Source organism: Moschus berezovskii, chromosome 18 (genome assembly GCF_049115385.1).
Source record: "Moschus berezovskii isolate FMDL1 chromosome 18, NW_MosBer_1.0, whole genome shotgun sequence".
NCBI lineage: Eukaryota > Metazoa > Chordata > Mammalia > Artiodactyla > Moschidae > Moschus > Moschus berezovskii.
Window position 1 is genome coordinate 41,160,989 of NC_142477.1, and position 20,843 is coordinate 41,181,831.

The window sequence follows — 20,843 nt, forward strand, 5'->3', positions numbered from 1 at the left end:
ATGATGTACTCTGCATATAAGTTAAATAAGCAGGGTGACAATATACAACCTTGACGTACTCTTTTCCCTATTTGGAACCAGTCTGTTGTTCCATGTCCAGTTCTAACTGTTGCTTCCTGACCTGCATACAGGTTTCTCAAGAGGCAGGTCAGGTGGTATGGTATTCCCATATCTTTCAGATTTTTCCACAGTTTATTGTGATCCACACAGTCAAGGACTTTCGCATAGTCAATAAAGCAGAAATAGATGTTTTTCTGGAACTCTCTTGCTTTTTGATGATCCAGCGAATGTTGGCCATTTGATCTCTGGTTCCTCTGCCTTTTATAAAACCAGTTTGAACATCTGGAAGTTCATAGTTCACATATTACTGAAGCCTGGCTTGGAGAATTTTGACCATCACTTTACTAACGTGTGAGATGAGTGCAATTGTGTGGTAGTTTGAGAGTTCTTTGACATTGCCTTTCTTTGGGATTGGAATGAAGACTGACCTTTTCCAGTCCTGTGGCCACTGCTGAGTTTTCCAAATTTGCTAACATATTGAGTGCAGCACTTTCACCGCATCATCTTTTAGGATTTGAAATAGCTCAACTGGAATTCCATCACCTCCACTAGCTTTGCTCGTAGTGATACTCTTTAAGGCCCACTTCACATTCCTAAGGACTCCACTCCACTTCCTAAGGACTTCACATTCCAGGATGTCTGGCTCTAGGTGAGTGATCACACCATCGTGATCATCTGGTTCACGAAGATCTTTTTGGTGTGTATTCTTGCTACCTCTTGTTAATATCTTCTGCTTCTGTTAGGTCCATACCATTTCTGTCCTTTATTGAGCCCATCTTTGCATGATATGTTCCCTTGGTATCTCTAATTTTCTTGAAGAGATCTCTAGTCTTTCCCATTCTATTATTTTCCTCTATTTCTTTGCATTGATCGCTGAGGACGGCTTTCTTATTCTCCTTACTATTCTTTGGAACTCCGCATTCAAATGGGTATATCTTTCCTTTTCTCCTTTGCTCTTTGCTTCTTTTCTTTTCACAGCTATTTGTAAGGCCTCCTCAGACAGCCATTTTGCTTTTTTGCATTTCTTTTCCTTGGGGATGGTCTTGCTCCCTGTCTCCTGTACAATGTCATGAACCTCCATCCATAGTTCATCAGGCACTCTATCAGATCTAGTCCCTTAAATCTATTTCTCACTTCCACTGTGTAATCAGAAGGGGTTTGATTTAGGTCCTACCTGAATGGTCTAGTGGTTTTCCCCACTTTCTTCAATTTAAGTCTGAATTTGGCAATAAGGAGCTCATGATCTGAGCCACAGTCAGCTCCTGGTCTTGTTTTTGCTGACTGTATAGAGCTTCTCCATCTTTGGCTGCAAAGAATATAATCAATCTGATTTTGGTGTTGACCATCTGGTGATGTCCATGTGTAGAGTCTTCTCTTGTGTTGTTAGAAAAGGGTGTTTGCTATGACCAGTGCGTTCTCTTGGAAAAACTCTATTAGCCTTTGCCCTGATTTATTCTGTACTCCAAGGCCAAATTTGCCTATTATTCCAGGTGTTTGTTGACTTCCTACTTTTGCATTCCAGTCACCAAAATGAAAAGGACGTCTTTTCTGGGTGTTAGTTCTAAAAGGTCTTGTAGGTCTTCATCAGTTCAGTTCAGTTCAGTCGCTCAGTCGTGTCTGACTCTTTGCGACCCCATGGATCACAGCACACCAGGCCTCCCTGTCCATCACCAACTCCCAGAGTTTACTCAAACTCATGTCCATCGAGTCGGTGATGCCATCCAGCCACCTCATTCTCTGTCGTCCCCTTCTCCTCCCTCCCCCAATCCCTCCCAGCATCAGAGTCTTTTCCAGTGAGTCAACTCATCGCATGAGATGGCCAAAGTATTGGAGTTTCAGCTTTAGCATCAGTCCTTCCAATGAACACCCAGGATTGATTTCCTTTAGAGTGAACTGGTTGGATCTCCTTGCAGTTCAAGGGACTCTCAAGAGTCTTCTCTAGCACCACAGTTCAAAAGAATCAATTCTTCAGCGATCAGTTTTCTTCACTGCTGCTGCTGCTGCTGCTAAGTCACTTCAGTCGTGTCTGACTATGAACCATTCAATTTCAGCTTCTTCAGTGTTACTGGTCGGGGCATAGACTTGGATTACCGTGATACTGAACGGTTTGCCTTGGAAACAGAGATCATTCTGTCGTTTTTGAGAATCTCTGTGGTAACAAGTGGCTTAAAATATTAATGGCTTACAATATCAAAGGTTGACTTTTATGCATTTACATATCCATCACAGAACACTCTAGAACTCACGGCTATTGGAACCATCCTTCTCTGGGACATAGCTGGTCCTGTAATGGAGGGTAAATGGCATAGGGGGATCTCAGGCTGGCTCTTAAAGTCTCTGCTCAGAAGTGATACATGTTACTTCCAGCCATATTCCATTGACCAAAGCAGGTCACATCACTGTTCTTGTGCTCAGTGGAGTAGGGAAGGATAATTCTATAGAAAAAGACATTAAGGGGAAGAGCAGCGAACATTTTGAATGGAAATATCATCTACTCCATAGGACATTTGATCAAGAAGGTTATGCACTCTTGAAAAACATGGGGGAACCTATGGTCAGATAAGGGAGAAGGCAATGGCATCCCACTCCAGTACTCTTGCCTGGAAAATCCCATGGATGGAGGAGCCTGGAAAGCTGCGGTCCATGGGGTCGCTGAGGGTCAGACACGACTGAGCGACTTCACTTTCACTTTTCATTTTCATGCATTGGAGAAGGAAATGGCAACCCACTCCAGAATTCTTGCCTGGAGAATCCCAGAGACGGGGGAGCCTGGTGGGCTGCCGTTTTTGGAGTCGCACAGAGTCGGACACGACTGAAGTGACTTAGCAGCAGCATGGTCAGATAAGTTTGAGGACTGCTGCTTACTCTAGCCACTTCTGGAGCTGCACAATGTAACCCAGCATATTAAAGGCTTTCAGAAGTCCTGCAGTAGAAAACAACTAATATTATTAACCCCAAGTTTCCAAGCTTTCTTTCCATGGTGTTTTCAAACACCATCTCAACACATGTCAACAATTTGACATTGGACAAAGACATCATTTGTGCTGTAGACAAAATAATATTTTCTTCTTCTACGACTACAAGGTAGGCATGTGGGATGTTCCTAGTAGAATCTTGCATAATAAATTTTGTGTTCAGTTTAGTTCAGTTGCTCAGTCATGTCCGCCTCTCCACGACCCCATGAATCACAGAACACCAGGCCTCCCTGTCCATCACCAACTCCCGGAGTTCACTCAAACTCATGTCCACAGAGTCGGTGATGCCATCCAGCCATCTCATTCTCTGTCATCCCCTTCTCCTCCCGCCCCCAACCCTTCCCAGCATCAGAGTCTCTTCCAGTGAGTCAAGTCGTCGCATGAGGTGGCCAAAGTATTGCAGTTTCAGCTTTAGCATCAGTCCTTCCAATGAACACCCAGGATTGATCTCCTTTAGAATGGACTGGTTGGATCTCCTTGCAGTATAAGGGACTCTCAAGAGTCTTCTCCAGCACCACAGTTCAAAAGCATCAATTCTTCGGTGATCAGCTTTCTTCACAGTCCAACTCTCACATCCATACATGATCACAGGAAAAACCATAGCCTTGACTAGACGGACCTTTGTTGGCAAAATAATGTCTCTGCTTTTCAATATACTATCAAGGTGTAGCTTCAAGCTATTCATGTGTTTAAAAAAAATTCTGATATTCTACTAAGTCATCAAAAAAGCCTGGGGAATTCTATGCAAATATCTTTCTTGTTATTCTTTTTTTTTTTAATTAATTAATTAATTTTAATTGGAGGCTAATTATTTTACAATATTGTAGTGGTTTTTGCCATACATTGACATGAATCAGCCATGGGTGTACATGTGTTCCCCATCCTGAACCCCCCTCCCACCTCCCTCCCCATCCCATCCCTCAGGGTCATCCCAGTGCACCAGCCCCAAGCACCCTGTCTCATGCATCGAACCTGGACTGGCAATCTGTTTCACATATGGTAATATACATATACATCACATTTTCAAAAAACCTTTTTTGTACTGGGGTATAGCCAACTAACAAACAATGTGATAGTTTCAGGTGAACTGCAAAGGAACTCGGACTTACATATACATGTATCCATTTTCCCCTAAACTCCCCACCAGTTCAGGCTGCCACATAACATTGAGCAGAGTTCCATGTGCTATAAGGTAGATCCTTGTTGGTTATTCATTTTCTTTTTCTTTTCTTTTTTTCTTTTTTCAAAAACAATTTTAGGAATCTTTACTTAAAAACAATCTTATCTTAAAATGGAGTAACTTTGGTTTTACGAGCAGCAAGCAAAGTACAGAAGCAAAAATGCATTACAGGAGCATTAAGTTCTACATTAGGTCAGAGCGTCTAATCTGAAATCACACCCATAATATCATTTTTCAGGATATCTGGGAAATAGTTATTTCCCAGGATGTCTGAACCATAGCTACTCTATTTTGACTTTTAATTGTAAAAAAAAATTTTTTTTTTTTAAATAGCCAAAGCTGATTTCACCATTAATGACGTCAGTGTTTTTCTAGGTATGAGAAGATGCAAGAATTGGAACTCATAAAACCTTTTTCTGAAAAGATCTAACTATCTGAAGGCCTGTTCTGCCAGTTTTTGTTTTTTTTTTTTCAGAGCACAGAGTGCCTCATTCCTGATTTTCACCCTGAACTTCTTTCACGGGGTGTTGAAGGTCAGCAGCTTGCAATGGTCATGATGTAATCTTTGTAGAGGCAGCTGGCAAGTACCAACTTCCAGTCAGCAGGGTCCCTTCATAGCCACATATCTGAACTAGTTAAAGTCTGTTGAAATTTAGTAGCATTATTAGAGAGCACTTAAGAAGTAAATCTAATAAACCAGTTCTTCCAGGTATGATGAGAGTATTCCAGAAAAGATTTTACTTTAAAATCTTCCTCATTACCATGTTTGGGATTAGACAATTCCTGTAAATTGAAGCAATACACTTTTTTTTCCGCATTTATGGGAACTTGTCATTTTACAAGTTGATCAGCAGTTCTGTAGTTACAAATAAACATGAAAGTACTCAAATCTTTCAGCATCATGATGGGGGAGGTCATTTCCTACTTTTTCTCTACCTCCACCCAATGCATCCTTGTATCCCTGCTGGGATGCTGGTGATGTACAATGTTTTTGCTGCTGTGTAAGTGGAGGGTGTTGTTTCTCAAGTTACTGTGTGGCTAGAGCATGCCACAAACAGAGGTGGTTGTGGTCATTGCCCAATTTTTCCACAGTTAAGTCACTGGTGGCGAACACCATTTTTGAAAACCCATGTTCTGTTCTCTGTTGCTTTCCTCTGCTTTATCACTGCCTCTCAGTCTTTCCCTGGCTCCTCTTCCTGATCTATTCATCACATAATGGAGTTCTTCTGATTAGTCCCTTGACCTTTTCTCAACTCACTCTGCATATGCCTGCCAATGTGAATGAGTCCACTTTCTAGGCTTGGGCCCCACCTGGATCTATCTCCAGCTTGCCCCTGAGGTTTAGTGTGTGTGTGTGTGTGTGTATGTGTGTGTGTGTGTTAGTTGCTCAGTCATGTCTGATTCTTTGTGACCCCATGGACTACACCCACCAGGCTCCTTTGTCCATGGAATTCTCCAAGCAAGAATACTGGAGTGGGTTGCCATTTCCTCCTCTAGAGGATCTTCCCAACCCAGGGATTGAACCTGGGTCTCCTGCATTGGCAGGCAGGTTCTTTGCCATCTGAACAATCGGACATGCCTCCCGCCCTGAGCTTTGGTATCATATTCTAATTGCCGAGAGATGGTCTCCCCTTGGTGCTGCATATCTGCCTCAAAGTGAACGTATCCGAAACAAAACTCTTCATCTTCCTCCCAAACTTGTTTTGATATTCCATTTCCCATTCATTGTTTCACTATTTAGTCTCCTGATTAAAAATGGGACATTATCTCTGACCCCTCCATTTCTTCTACCTAAGACTCCAACTCACGCCCATATTCAGTGCAATCTCAGAAGTATGAGACTTGAGACTTCCTCTCTATCTCCATGTACTGTCTTGATTCAGATGCCGATCCCATCTGCCTGGATACTGAGAGTGTGGTATCGTGGTGAAAAGTATGGGTTCTGGCAGCCAGACAGCTTGGGATGGAATTCTGACTCTAACCACTTCTTATAGACTGATGAAGCCAAGTTATTTAACCTCCCTGTGCCTGAGTTTCCTCTTCTACAAAGAAGGATCATTACGTCATGCTGTGCTTAGCCACTCAGTCATGTCTGACTCTTTGTGACCTCATGGACTATACCTCGCTAGGCTCCTCCATCCATGGAATTTTCTAGGCAAGAATACTAGATCAGTTGCCATTTCCTACTCCAGGGATCTTCCCTACTCAGGGATCAAACCTGCATCTCCTGCATTGGCAGGCAGATTCTTTATCACTGTACCACTGGGAAGCATAAAGATCCTTCTGGTCACTAAATGGGGCTGTTGTGAGGATTACTTTGGTAAATATATGCAAAATGTCTCCGTTCCGTTCCGTCGCTCAGTCGTGTCCGACTCTATGCGACCCCGTGGACTGTAGTCTACCAGGTTTCTCCGTCCATGGGCAAGAATACTGGAGTGGGTTACCCTTTCCTTCTCCAGGGGATCTTCCCGACCCAGGGATCGAACCCGGGTCTCCTGGATTGGAGGCAGACGCTTTAACCTCTGAGCCACCAGGGAAAATGTCTAGCACATTATAAATGCACTTTGAGTGTTAGTTACTAGTAGCATAACAACATCTTGGCTCATTTCACTGGTACTAGTATTTTTCCATTCTCATTAGAACCACCTTCCTATGAGATAAATCTTATCATGTCACTCCTTAGCTTCTACTGACTTTCTATCATTTAAAGAATAAAGTTAACTTTCCTAGCAGGACATGTAAGACCCTTCAAAAACCTCTTCCTTACTGCCCTTTTGGGTTTATTTCTGGCCACATGAGGCTTTAAATACCGGGTCTGCACTAAACTCACCGTTTCTCAAACACTCTATATCCACCTGATACTTCTGCACCTTTGCATGTACTGCTTGCATGTTTGTCAGCTTTCCTAAGTTGTGCTGCTTTAACGACCATCCGCAGGTCTCAATGGTTTTCAATAACATAAATTTACTTCATACTTAAATTATAGGCTGTCTGGAGGGCAGCTTCAACTCTACTCCAGAAGTCTCCTTTACTCTGAGATCTACACTGAATAAGCAGTCCCTTTCTGAAAATGGTTTATCATGTGGCAGAGGGGAAAGAGTGACCTTGGAATGTTATGACAGATCTTAAAGGTTTTGTTTAGAAGTGGCACAAAACACTTCTATGCAGATTTTATTGGCCAAAGTAAGTAACTTGGCTAAGCCTGACCTTAATTAGGGTGGGGAGATTCAACCTCTCCTGTCCCTACATATCTCTCCCTATATTAGGAAGAAGAAACTAACAATTAGAAGCAATAATATAGTCTCCCATCATTCCCTATATTTGAAACACCCTCACATGTCCCTGCTTTCCCCATTTTTCAAAATCTTCTAAGCCTTGTTATCACTTCCCTTATGGAATTTTTCTGTTGGCACCAGACAGCTCATTTCTCATCATTCTTTCAGGACTCCAGCCCCATTTTTAATAAAGTGCTTGTCAAGCTGTTATTAAAAGTATGTGTTTACATCCTCTTTTCTCTCATGGGCAAAGGCTACAACTTCTCGATTTCTCTATCCCTGGCTCTAAGCATCCTAGGACTTGGAACACGTCAACAGAATGAATGAATGAGGCAGTTTGTTGCTTGGCCATTTATAGGCAAGGTTGGTTAAGCTTTTCTGCTAATACACAGTGGGAGGTGGCCAAGTAACTAAGTAACTCCTTTATGCAGGCAGAAAGGAGACTTAAAGACCAGTGAAAAACGCATGTGCTTTTTTTCCCTCCACACCCACCAAATATTATGTCATTTTCTTATTTTGCCCTTAGTCCATGGCTATGCACCAAGACAAAATGCTTTGGAAATACACTATCTGTGCACGTAGCCTTGGAAATTTGTATACATGCAATATTCAAATGAAAGCAGATTGTGCCTATATAGTTTGTTAAAACTTTGTTTCAAATCCAGTTATCTACTGAAAAGACTGTACCAGTAAAACTGTCTTGATGAACTATCAATAAGTCTTACCGTCAGCAGCTTTTTGGGAAGATACTAAATCAAACTGACAAAGTATTCGGTTTCACCTCCTAAGTATTGCAGACTTATTCTCTGTCATCTCTCTCCTCTGGTACCGTCTCAGTTCAGGTTCTTATCACTCCTTGCACACACGCGTGCTAAGTTGCTTCAGTAATGTCTGACTCTTTGCAACCCTATGGACTGTAACCCACCAGGCTCCTCTGTCTATGGGATTCTCCAAGCGAGAATACTGGTGTGGGTTGCCATTTCCCCTTGTGGGGGATCTTCCCAGCCCAGGGATTGAACTGGCATCTCATATGTCTCCTGCATCGACAGGCAGGTTCTTTATCACTGAGCCACCTGGGAAGCCCTCATCACTCCTTACCTGCACTTTTACTACAAACTCCTTCTTGGTTTCTCTCTGCCCAGAATACCCTCCTCTAATCAAGCATGACTTAATTGATGAAGGATGCATTTCCGTTAGGCATCACCTTCCTTCTACACTCTCTCCAATGCCCTCTTTTTCAGTTCAGTTCAGTTACTCAGTCGTGTCCGACTCTTTGTGACCCCATGAACCGCAGCACGCCAGGCCTCCCTGTCCATCACCAACTCCAGGAGTCTACCTAAACCCATGTCCATTGAGCCGGTGATGCCATCCAACCATCTCATCCTCTGTCATCCCCTTCTCCTCCTCCCCTCAATCTTTCCCAGCATCAGGGTCTTTTCAAATGAGTCAGCCCTTCGCATCAGGTGGCCAAAGTATTGGAGTTTCAGCTTCAACATCAGCCCTCTGTTTACAAGTCCTCCAATAGGGTTAAATCTTCTCCCTGTATATCTTTTTATCATCATGTTTTATCACATCACATTGTTTGTTTATATGTCTGTTTACTCTTAATGGAATAAGAGTTTTCCGAGAGTAAGTATTGTGGTGTAAGATTCATCTCTTAATCAGAGCAAAGTGCCTTTGAACACACATAAGGTGCTCAATTAATGTTTGGTACATTGAGGTACTGTTGAACTGAAGGCAAAAATTACAGCTTACACATTTTGTGCTAAATAATACAGTACAATTAAAAGGAGATTTTGATCTGGGCTTTTAATGTGTGATTTTCATGATTCAAGAAGAATGCAGTGTTTATGTTTTGATTTAATTTATATGAATTTTAACTTTTACATATAAGCTTTGTGCAAAACTTTTTGGAAATGAACTAATTCTCATGAGAATTTTAGTTGACTAAGAAAAAAGTCTATGAAAATTACCCTTGTATGGCTAAAGAAAATTTAGAAGATACAATGCTTCTTTATTATCCTTGCCACTGAAAACAAAAATGAAATTTTTACTGAGATATAAAAACTAAAGAAAGAAAGAGAATTTAAGTTATGTGTGCCTTAGAAAAACAGTATGACATGCTAATTTGGCCAGATCTCTTGAAAGAAAAGAAGCCAAGTGCAAATTACGTTTATCTAATTTAGCTCAAGAATGAAATTTTCAGTTTTGGTAACTCTAACACATGTTATGTAAGAGATCATGGGTATAAGAGGGAGAGAAAAAGGGCGAAAGAAGTTGTAATTAAAGTAAATCTTCCCAGAACCCTGGATTGCACCAGGAACGTGGCCAGAATAAGCAAGGCTACTGACTTCTGCCAGGGTCATGTTTAGAGGTTACTTTATCATAGCCCTTGCTTGAAAAACATAATTTGAGCAAAAAAGGGTTCCCAGTGTTCAGTGATCTCCATGTGCTTCCCATTAGGGTCGGAAGAAGAAATGCTGTGGTGTCTTCCGCAAACGGAATGGAATGGGAGTTTTCAGGTCTCTTTCCTATTTGGCAAGAGATGCCAGCCTGGACATCAGGAAGGCCCAGCTATTTCTAGAGTACAGGGGCACACAGCCATAGTGACACCTAGGAAGCACTGCAAATAGTTACTTACTCCTTTTCCAGACAGGAAAGCATCTAGTTCAGCTCAGAATTGCTATCTACCTTAATCTAAACAACACTATGATTTTTGAAGTCTAAGTTAAGAGCAAAATATTATTAGTGATCTCCTTTGCTAGCTAAGCTCAGATTTGAAAGCCCCCTGAAATGGCCTGTCAAATCTTCACTCCAACCACTCCCTACCAAGAGAGAAGGGCAGATCACACAGGCCAATTAAAACCTTTTTCTCCCTCCCATCAGCAACCAGGATAGTGTGAAGGCCAAACCAAGGGAAGCATCATGGTCAGTTGCTTATCCAATATCCACTTCCCTCTTTTTCCTCACTTAACGCTTGTCCAGCTAAATATTCTCTTTTCCAGCCAATAAAATACAAGGAGATGTTTGCCTGGGAGTTCTGATAAAGCCTTTGCCTTCCTGTTAGAAGGAGACAGAGATAACATTCTCTTCCTGCTTTCACAGCACATATGATGTCAACTACAGCAAACATCTTGGAACATCTTGAAACATAAGGCTCTAAGGATAACAGAGCAGAAAGATAGAATGACCTGGGTCCCTCACAGCATTATGAACTATAAACAACTCCAGCAATCACTTAACTCTGGATTTTTGTAATGAGTGAATCCCCTATGCATTGAAGCTACTATGGTTTGGGTTTTCAGTCAAACATATCCCTAACTTATATACCAAGTCTATCAACAGAAGCTCAATTAGGGATTCTCAGAAGAAAGCCAGTCTCAGGCTACTAGCAGTAGAGAGATAACAGTTTAGAAGAGGTAGAAGCTAGTCAGATTTTTCTCCCCATTTCCAAATGTCCCTTCATTTCCCCTGCAACATCCTCATGAAATTTTGGACCAGTCGTCTTGCTCGTGCTTAGTTTCTCAGTGGTGTCTAACTCTTTGCAATGCTATGGACTGAGGCCCATCAGGCTCCTCTGTCCATGGGTTTTTCCAGGAAATAATTCTGGAGTAGGTTGCCTATTCCTCCTCCAGGGAATCTTCCTGACCCAGCGAGGAAACCCACATACCCTGCATCTTCTGCATGGGCAGGTGGATTCTTTACCACTGAACCACCTGGGAAACCCCAGACCATTCATAGAAGATGGAATTAAACATTCCCATTTAAAGATATCAGTCCTGATATATGAGGTACCAATACTATGACTTCATTGCTTTGAATCATAAAGTTTCTTCCAGTACTAAGAATCATTAGCATCTATTCTGCCCCTGTAAGATTTCAGCAGAGTTTGCAACTTAAGAGGCTGAGTTAAATGAAAATAATAGAAGTCTTACACTTATTTATAATTTTAAATAAAAGAAGATATGGCTTTATCCCATAAAATTTTACATAATCGCATCTCTATTAGGAAAACTCTAAATTCCAGTGGGAGGTACAGTTTTAACCTTTTATTACTCAAGTTTAAGATTCAGGTATAAGACTTTCATGTGGATTCTATAATTATCTTTTGCAAATTATGTTTTTATATGATATTCATTGCCATCATTTTCCGAGTGCTAACATGTAGGTTTCTATAGGCATAGGTCATATTTCTGTATTTTTTTAATAAAAAAATAAACCTGGTAACATCTGTTGATGGACTGGGTTATGGATGTGTGCACCTGGAGTACAGCCAGGCGCATGCAAACATACAATTACACTCGAACCATCACATCAAAGCCATTTTCTATCCTGGCTCCAATTTTGGTTTGGCACATTGTTTCATCTCGTTCTGCTCCAGAACTCTGCAATAGTATTGTAAAGAATGGATAGAAATGGGCAACTTGCTAATCTTCTTTTAACTCTCCCAGTTGGAGAGGTGCCCACCGAAGAATTTAGAAATGAAACAAATTCATCACTAAACATTTCTATTAATGATAACAGCCACCATTGGCTGAGATATTTACCAGGTGCTGAGAGAGGTTCTGAACTCTGTGCAGACATCTGGCCCTCACACGTCTGGGAGGAGATCTCAGTCTCCCGATACAAAGTCCTTCATGCATCCAGTCAGTGCGTGTTAGAAGCAGCCTCTGGGCTGGACTCTGGGACTGCAGCAGAGCAAAAGGCAAACCTGCCGCTCCCCAGTCCATGCTGGGCACCACTTTCTGCATATACACAGATGTATCATGCAGTCTAATGGAGGGCTGGGAGAGGAGATATCCCAGTGCAACAATAGGGAAGAAAGGGAAACTAGGAGCATAACGACAAGCCCTAAATTAGAGGGGGACAGGAGGTAAAATCTTACTGAGAAAACGATGTTTAAACCTAGACATTCAGGGTTACTCACTTAATGGGAGAAGAGGTACTGGCACTGGGGATGAAATACTTCCAGGCAGATGAGACAAGACATGGTTGGTAACACAGTATCAAGAAAGGGCCAGAGAGCACTTCTGGGGACTGAAAAGGGGCACTGTTGGGGGAGCTAAGAGAACCAGGGATCTATGTAAGAGGGACGCTACTTTGTGGGGCCATGTTTGGGACTTCATCCTAAAGGCAAGGTGAAGCCATCTAGAGGGGTAATTGTCACAGTTTTGTGCGGGTGTGAATGTGTGTGTGTGGGGTGGGGTGGTGGGAGTAAAAACCGTGGGTGAGTAGGGAGAAGAATAATCAGATTTAAATGAAGAATCAGAGAAACTCCCGCCTTTGTCCAAAGTCACTCCAAAGCCAGAATCTGCTGTCAGGGCGCTTGATTCCCACCCTCTGCTCTGCACCCATCATTCTCTGCCGTCTTCTAACTTTGCCAGCTCTCTGCTAGGCAGGGTGCGTGCATGCTCAGTTGCTCAGTCACATCCAACTCTTTGTGACCCCATGGACCGTAGCCCGCCAGGCTCTACCGTCCATGGGATTCTCCAGGCAAGACTACTGAAGTGGGTAGCCATACCCTTCTCCAGGGGATCTTCCCCACCCAGGGATGGAACCCTTGTATTGTAGGCAGATTCTTTACCATTTGAGCCACTCGGAAAGCCAAAGCATGATATGAGACTCTTCAATTAGTCCCCTTGGCTTTAAGTATTTTTAACCAAACTTATTGTTATAAAGCCCCATGAAAGTCATTACTTCATAGAAAAAGAAAAATGGATTTTCAATTCTCGCTAAATCCCAAAGTACATTTTTAACTTTCCAATTTTTTTTTTCTTTTAGGTTAGAAGTTGTATCCACTTAGAATTGTTAGTAGGACATATGACTTTGCTCAGACAAATAAGGAATAAAATATAAAGTTCAGAGGTAATATTTGCTTAGATCTTTGAGTACCTTTTTAAAAAGGCCTTAGTTCCCTGAGGATTAATCAAGCACCTCTCAGATTTTGTCTTTCAAAGCTCAAGAGAGGAATGGTTTCTAATAGGATAAAAGGTATATTAAGACCTGAACTGGGGAACTTGCCTGAATGTTGTTCTTCAGAACGAGGTTTGCTTTGGCAAATTTTATAAAATACGCCAAGCTTTTCACTTTGTTTTCCAGATTATTTACCCAGTCTAAATCATCTGTCTGTAGGTTAGCAACATTTTTATATACTCTATCTATCAGAATTAAATGGATCAGATTATGCACATATTTCTTAGTATTAATTTAAATTGAGGAGATCTATGATACTACCGTCATGTATCACAATTGTGTTCTTTAGAATACTGCCTTCTTAAAGTGTCAAGCTAACCCCTCCCCCATTTTTTTACAAGTAACTACTGATCTTGCTAGATCATGTTTAAACCTGAACTAGTAATGCATAGTGTTATACTTCAAAGAACTACAAATCTTAAAGTGCATGCTCCTTAATCATAAAAAAGAATAAAATGGATCAAAATAACTTTGCTTATTAAAAATAATTAGATTTTTAACAACAGTCAGTTCTCAAATAAGTGAAATTGAATCCCACATTGTATGGGAAAAAACTTGTTCTTGAAATGCTATAAAATTCAAAACTGGTGTTATTAAATCTAGCAAATTAGGGGAGAGGGTAAGGATAAGATTTGATTGCCTTATTCAATTAAAGAACATTGTGTAGAAAATATTGGAATGCATGATTCAAAGTTTACTTACAAATTGGAAAGGAGGTCAGAAGGCAAAAAAGAAAGTGTGTGTGCATGTGTGTGTGTGTGTTTGTCCTTCCCCGCCCCTGCTTTGTCCTCAGGCAGGATGTAGCCCCACCATTTAAAAACGGGGTCCCTAGGGAAAGGAAAAAGCCCTTAGCTAAATCTTCCAGATCAACGTGGAAACTCAGAATGACTACGGTGGGTGTGGTGAAATTTGTTCTTTTCACAATTTAGAAACTCTCTTCTCTTAATTAGAACTAGGTCTTTTGCATGTTTTTCTCATTTAACTTTCAAAAGCTCAGAGGTGGATTACATATTGATTAGTACCATCTGATGTTATTCTGAGACACATTCCATCCAGCAACTTACCTTCTGGATGATTAAGTGACTTTACTAAGTGACTTAGTAAAGGCAAGATCTAGAATTAGTTTCAAGTATTGTTTCTTATTTTCCCTTTCTGTCCTAAATATAAAGATACAGAATTTTATCGCTTACCTTCTGGCAATAAATTATTTCCATGAGAGAACAGATTGCTAAAAAGGATCCTTCAACTCTGATGGGTAGAGACAGATCCTGTAGGGGAGGCTGATTTGCAAACTGGGGACTTTCTGGGATGATTGGTCAAAGAGAGATGAGAGGAGGGTATTGGAGGTGAGAAAGGAATGATGTAATGTAGGAAGGTGAATTATTTTGTAACTTTTCCTTGGACCCTAAAGACCCATGTACCATTGTGAACAGCATTTTGATGTTTATTTGACATGATGTCTCCACCCTTGTGCTGGGCATAGCATACAGAGGGAAAGCAGCCATCCTATTCTAGTAATACACATAACTGGGGACCTGCATATAACTGCTACTTCAACAGGGAAAAACACTTTCAATAATGATAGCAAATAGGAAGAAGAAATGTCATTTATGAAGCACTTCAGTTCAGTTCAGTTCAGTCGCTCAGTCGTGTCCAACTCTCCGCGACCCCATGAATCACAGCACGCCAGGCCTCCCTGTCCATCACCAACTTCCGGAGTTCACTCAAACTCATGTCCACAGAGTCGGTGATGCCATCCAGCCATCTCATTCTCTGTCGTCCCCTTCTCCTCCCGCCCCCAACCTTTCCCAGCATCAGAGTCTTTTCCAGTGAGTCAAGTCGTCGCATGAGGTGGCCAAAGTATTGCAGTTTCAGCTTTAGCATCAGTCCCTCCAATGAACACCCAGGATTGATCTCCTTTAGAATGGACTGGTTGGATCTCCTTGCAGTCCAAGGGACTCTCAAGAGTCTTCTCCAGCACCACAGTTCAAAATCATCAATTTTTCGGCGATCAGCTTTCTTCACAGTCCAAGTCTCACATCCATACATGACCACGGGAAAGAAAAACATCTATTTCTGCTTCATTGACTATGCCAAAGCCTTTGACTGTGTCGATCACAATAAACTGTGGAACATTCTGAAAGAGATGGGAATCCCAGACCACCTGACCTGCCTTTTGAGAAACCTGTATACAGGTCAGGAAGCAACAGTTAGAACTGGACATGGAACAACAGACTGGTTCCAAATAGGAAAAGGTGTACGTCAAGGTTGTATATTGTCACCTTGCTTATTTAACTTATATGCAGAGTACATCATGAGGAACGCTGGGCTGGAAGAAGCACAAGCTGGAATCAAGATTGCTGGGAGAAATATCAATAACCTCAGATATGCAGATGACACTACCCTTATGGCAGAAAGTGAAGAGGAACTCAAAAGCCTCTTGATGAAAGTGAAAGAGGAGAGTGAAAAGGTTGGCTTGAAGCTCAACATTCAGAAAACAAAGATCATGGCATCTAGTCCCATCATTTCATGGGAAATAGATGGAAAAACAGTGGAAATAGTGTCAGACTTTATTTTTTTGGGCTCCAAAATCACTGCAGATGCTGATTGCAGCCATGAAATTAAAAGACGCTTGCTCCTTGGAAGGAAAGTTATGACCAACCTTGAAGGTATGTTGAAAAGCAGAGACATTACTTTGCCAACCAGGGTCCGTCTAGTCAAGGCAATGAAGCACTTACTACACATCAAATATCGTCATCGTTAAAAATTATTAACATTTATTGGGTCTTATGTACCAGACACTGTTCTAAGATCTTTGCATGTATCATCTCACTTAATTCCCATAATTACTCAATCAAGTAGACACCACCACTATCTTCCTTCAGAGAAGAAGAAACAAAGACACAGGCAGGAAAGCTACTTGTCTAAGAACCCAGGAGCCAATTCCAGGGATCTGACTCTGAGGACTCTAGATGATTTACACGTTGCATTCAAAACATTTGTGATGACTCCTTCCTCCATGCCAGACTCTGAGAAAAGCTGACACAGACCCTGCTCTCTTGGAACTTACACTTTAGCAGGGAGAGACAGTAGGCAAGCGATGATATAAACAAATGGGTCACTGCAATGGCGCTGAAGCCTCTGAAGGGTTTATACAGTGCTCTGCCCTGGTCTCCCGTAGTCATCACTGCTATTCCTATTCTTCACCGCAGAAGCAGGGTTTAGGGAGAGAAAACATACTTGAGCACTTGGCTGAGGACAATTGACTCAAACTCTCCCAAGTTAGGAATCAATTATTTTACTCAGGGGTATGTCACATTTAGTGGCCATTAGCAAATCACTTAACTTAGAATCCTAAATGGTAATTACATGCACATTAAGATTTCCAGAACATGAGTTTTACTTTAGCACAACTCACCCTATTTTCAAATGCAGAGACTTCCTACTGCTTATATAACAGAGACCAGACATTTAACTGACCACTCGCATGGGCATACAGGCAAGGCAGACTCAGCCAGGGAGGCCGCGCTTATACTGCAACTTTTCATCTGTTTTGTGGAATGTAGGCTTTGGATGAAAGACTGTGTTTATCTCTGTCCAAAGCACTGGAAATAAAAGGTCTGTGCAGATGTTTTAAGGACACCGTATAGACTATTCACAAACTTTTGTGGTCAGTTGAGCCACTAGAGTCAGGACCAATGACTCACTCTGAACTGGGTTCCGTTGGTTCTTAAAATATTGTTTCAGTCTTCTCCTTAGCAAAGTTAATGTGTTCATCATCAACACTGCTAGTTGGGGAAGTGGGTGGTGGGGGTGAGATTGTGTGAAGTATTCCATGTGATCACAGCCTGTTTCCAGGGCCCTAGTCATTCCCAGGCTACTATTAACCCAAGGAACGTCTTAATGTGGGAGGCAGGTCAAACCAGAGCCTCTGGTTCAGATCCTTCCTTCTATGAAGGAGAAAGCTGAGCCTCCAGTATGACCAAGGTCATGGGCCTGCTTGTGGCACAGAGAGCCAGCCTCCTGAGAACCCCCAGCCACAACTCCTGACTCACACCATGCTGACTCCTGAGACGAAACTCTTAATTCCCTTTATTTCCTTTGATGTTATTCTTTCTTCTCTTCCTCCTCTTTCAACGCTTCAAAGTTGTGCCACAATCTTCTAAAATGGCATGTAGTAGCCCACTTACAATGGCTTACAGTGACTGCCAACTAAAGCATGAGTTACGTAATGCTACTCTGTTTTCTAGGGGTATGGAGTCTAAAACATTTAACAGAGAGAGACATAAAAAGGCATAGACAAGGAATGTTGGGAGAACCTCATACATTAAGTATATTTTATAAGACATCTTCATGTTCTGGGTAAGAAAATAATATATTTGATGGTGATAAATGTGACCGATGTGAGAGCTGTGTATTTTAGTGATGAACGGGGTCAGGCAGAATTCAGTTACTTTTCTAATTTGTCAGGGAGGATTCAAGAGGACAGGGAGGATTCAAGTATGAAGCAGGGGAAATTCTGAATGCTATCAGCATGGATGATCTGGCTGATGCAAAAACTTCAGTCTTCACTGTCCAGTACAGTAGCTATTGGCCACATGGGCTATTTAAATTAAAATTATTAACATTAAATAGAATGAAAAAATTCAGTCCCTTTATTGTATTAGCCACATTCCAAGTGCTCAATAAGTAACATGAAACTAGTGGCTACTGTATTGGGTGGCAGAGATGTAGAGCATTCTCATCACTGCCGAAAGGTCTTTGGGATAAACTGACACAGAAGATGCATCGGAGAAGGCGGGGGGATGGCTAAATGGAGAAAGGGGACCATAAAGTAATTAAAAAACGGGGTATAGATAAGAAGAAATGAGGGAAATGGTATACATAGACAGGTTCCCGAGAAAGAACTAAAACTAGATTTCCTCTTTGATTCCAGGCATTGACTAATTTTTTAAAAAAATGGTATGTCTCTGGGCAGAAGCAACCTGGTGGTTTTAGCTGGTAGATATTCCTCTGTACAAAGAAAAGTATACCTTCAACCAAACTCTGGAACAGTAAAAAGATCAATGGTTTCTAGGGCCTGGGGAAGGGAAGCAAGGGAGGGCATTATGGGAAGTGAAACACAGGGGGTTTTTAGAGCAGGGAAACTCTTCTGTGTGATACAAACGTGGTGACTACAAGACATTGTATACTTGCCAAAACCTGTACAACTACAAAGAGGGAGACCTAATGTAAACTATGGGTTTCAGTTCATAATAATGGATTAATATTGGCTCATCCATCATAACAGATGTACCCCAACTAGTGCAAGATGTTAAGAATAGAGGAAATGGGAGGTGGGGTGGGAGGCGGTGGGTGGGAACATGCTGGAACGCTCTGTACTTTCTGTTCAGTTTTTCTGTAAACCTAAAACTGCCCTAAGAAATAAAACTTATGAGTTAACTCTTTCTCATAAAATATTTTCAAGCGCTCTCAAAGTCTTCATCTTCACGTAAACACTGAGATGACAATAAAACACATTAACCTAGTCTCAGCTGATAATCTAATGTAATATTTAGAGAGATATACGTATATACATACTTGTCATGTAGAGAGAAAACAAAAGACTGTACCTTCTTGCAACTGTCCACAGCACAGTGTCAGGCGCTCATCCTGGTGAGCACGAGCTGGATTTGAGTCCACACTTGCTGCCTTCTTCGGGTGTCTTTGTGCAGTGCACGAACTGCACAGCTGTACACAGCGGCCCTAGAGGACCCCAGCCATTGCTATTATGGGGTTCCAGCCAGTGACTGGGGACAAAGGAGGACCCTGTGTCTAGGATGCCGAACTGAAGAAAGAGTCTGTTAAGAAGAGATCATAGTAAACCACATAAGGAAAAATAAAAGAACCTGACATTCAGAAACAGCAGAAAAGTTAAGTGGTAAAACGTCAAAAAGGATGAGAGAAACAAAACCAGGAAGACAGGAGCCAAACCACGGAATACTGTACCTGGAAGCCTACATACAGCAGCAGCCACAGCTCCCTCTCGGAGCTGGAATTCAGAGCTGATAGTGGTCTTGGCGAGTGTAGTTCTGCACGGTGAAAGGCAGGGTATCTGGTGGGAGAGACAACTTTGAGAGAGGGTTAGGATTTGAGGATGGTCACTCCAGGAGGCTATATATACTCATATGGCATAGGCTGGGGGGCGGAGGAAAAGAGGAGAAAACAATGCATCCCAACAATGCCTGGAATGCTTCAGTTGTGCAAACCAAAACACATGGGAAAACCAAGCTATGTCTTGGATTGTGGTTCAAGGAACTAGTAATGGGATACAAAGCTTTTCCTTCCAGGCTAGTGGCGTGAGCCCAGCACAGGATAGGAGTTAGCAAAGTGCTTTAGACGGCAGAGTGAAAGGAAATGATGCGGCCAGCCTGACCTTCTAGTATTTTGAGTAATCCTGAAAAGAACCACCTGCCACAATAGGTAACCCTAGCAGCCAGCTTCATGGAATGTCTGGGAAGGGAAGCTGAATTGTGATACCTACTTCATTCTCAGCACCCAGGGGAGTCTCTCCAGAACAGAACTAGAGCACTGTAGAAAATTTCTACTGCCCCTGGGAAGAGAGATCAGGGCTTCCCTAAACTTGGGCCTTGGACTCTGCATTCAAATCACCCTGGGATACTTATTAACAAGGCAGGCTTCTCAGGGCCCAATCTAGACCAAGTGAAGCTGTGTCTTAGGGATGGGGCTCTGGACACCTGCATTTTCATCAGGTACCTATGTGTTTCTTAGGTACTGGGCATTTTGAGGGTTACAGATAGAGACATGTTTCTCAGCTTGCACTAAAATCACCGGGAGGGCTGGGTAGCGCAGATGCTGGCCTCACCTCTGGAAGTGCCAAATGCACTCTCTGGGATGGAGCTAGAGAATCAACATTTCTAACAAGTTCCCAGGTGATGCTGCCGGCTTTTGGGCCTGCACTTTGAGAACCACTGCAACACAGAGAGAATCTCTTCACCTGGAAATTTCTTAAAAGCTACGGAAAGTATAAAACTCCACTAATCATTCATCCGCATAGTTGAACTAGTTCCTACCACTCCGGTATTCAGATGACTAATACCCATGACCTCTTTCTCACCTTGTTAGATAACTTGAAGCTGTAAACTGACAACATGAAAAGGGATCTCACCTGGCCAGCCCTAATCTTGTCTCTTGTCCTGCTTCCAAATATTTATATTATCACCAGCCCCGTCCTTTCCTCCTGTTTGGCGGTGACCTGCAGAAAATCACTCAGCTTTGTGTTATCCTGGACTTCAGCAACTCAAATCAACCCTTTTCTTTCCTTGCCATAAAGAGATAAGCTGCAAAACAAAACAAAAAATAAATTAAAAAAAAAAAACA

The 20,843-nt window shown here is 42.0% G+C and overlaps 1 protein-coding gene across 1 annotated transcript in view; it reads right to left on the minus strand.

Moving 5' to 3' along the window:
* LIFR (LIF receptor subunit alpha) overlaps window positions 1-19,783 on the minus strand; it is a 132,224-nt gene extending 112,441 nt beyond the window's left edge. Inside the window, exons 1-2 of the mRNA XM_055422146.2 lie at window positions 19,452-19,783; window positions 19,076-19,303 (exon numbers count right to left, since the gene is read on the minus strand). The gene's annotated coding sequence lies outside the window, so the exon portion shown is untranslated. The remainder of the gene's footprint in view (window positions 1-19,075; window positions 19,304-19,451) is intronic.
* Between the last annotated feature and the right edge of the window lie 1,060 nt (window positions 19,784-20,843).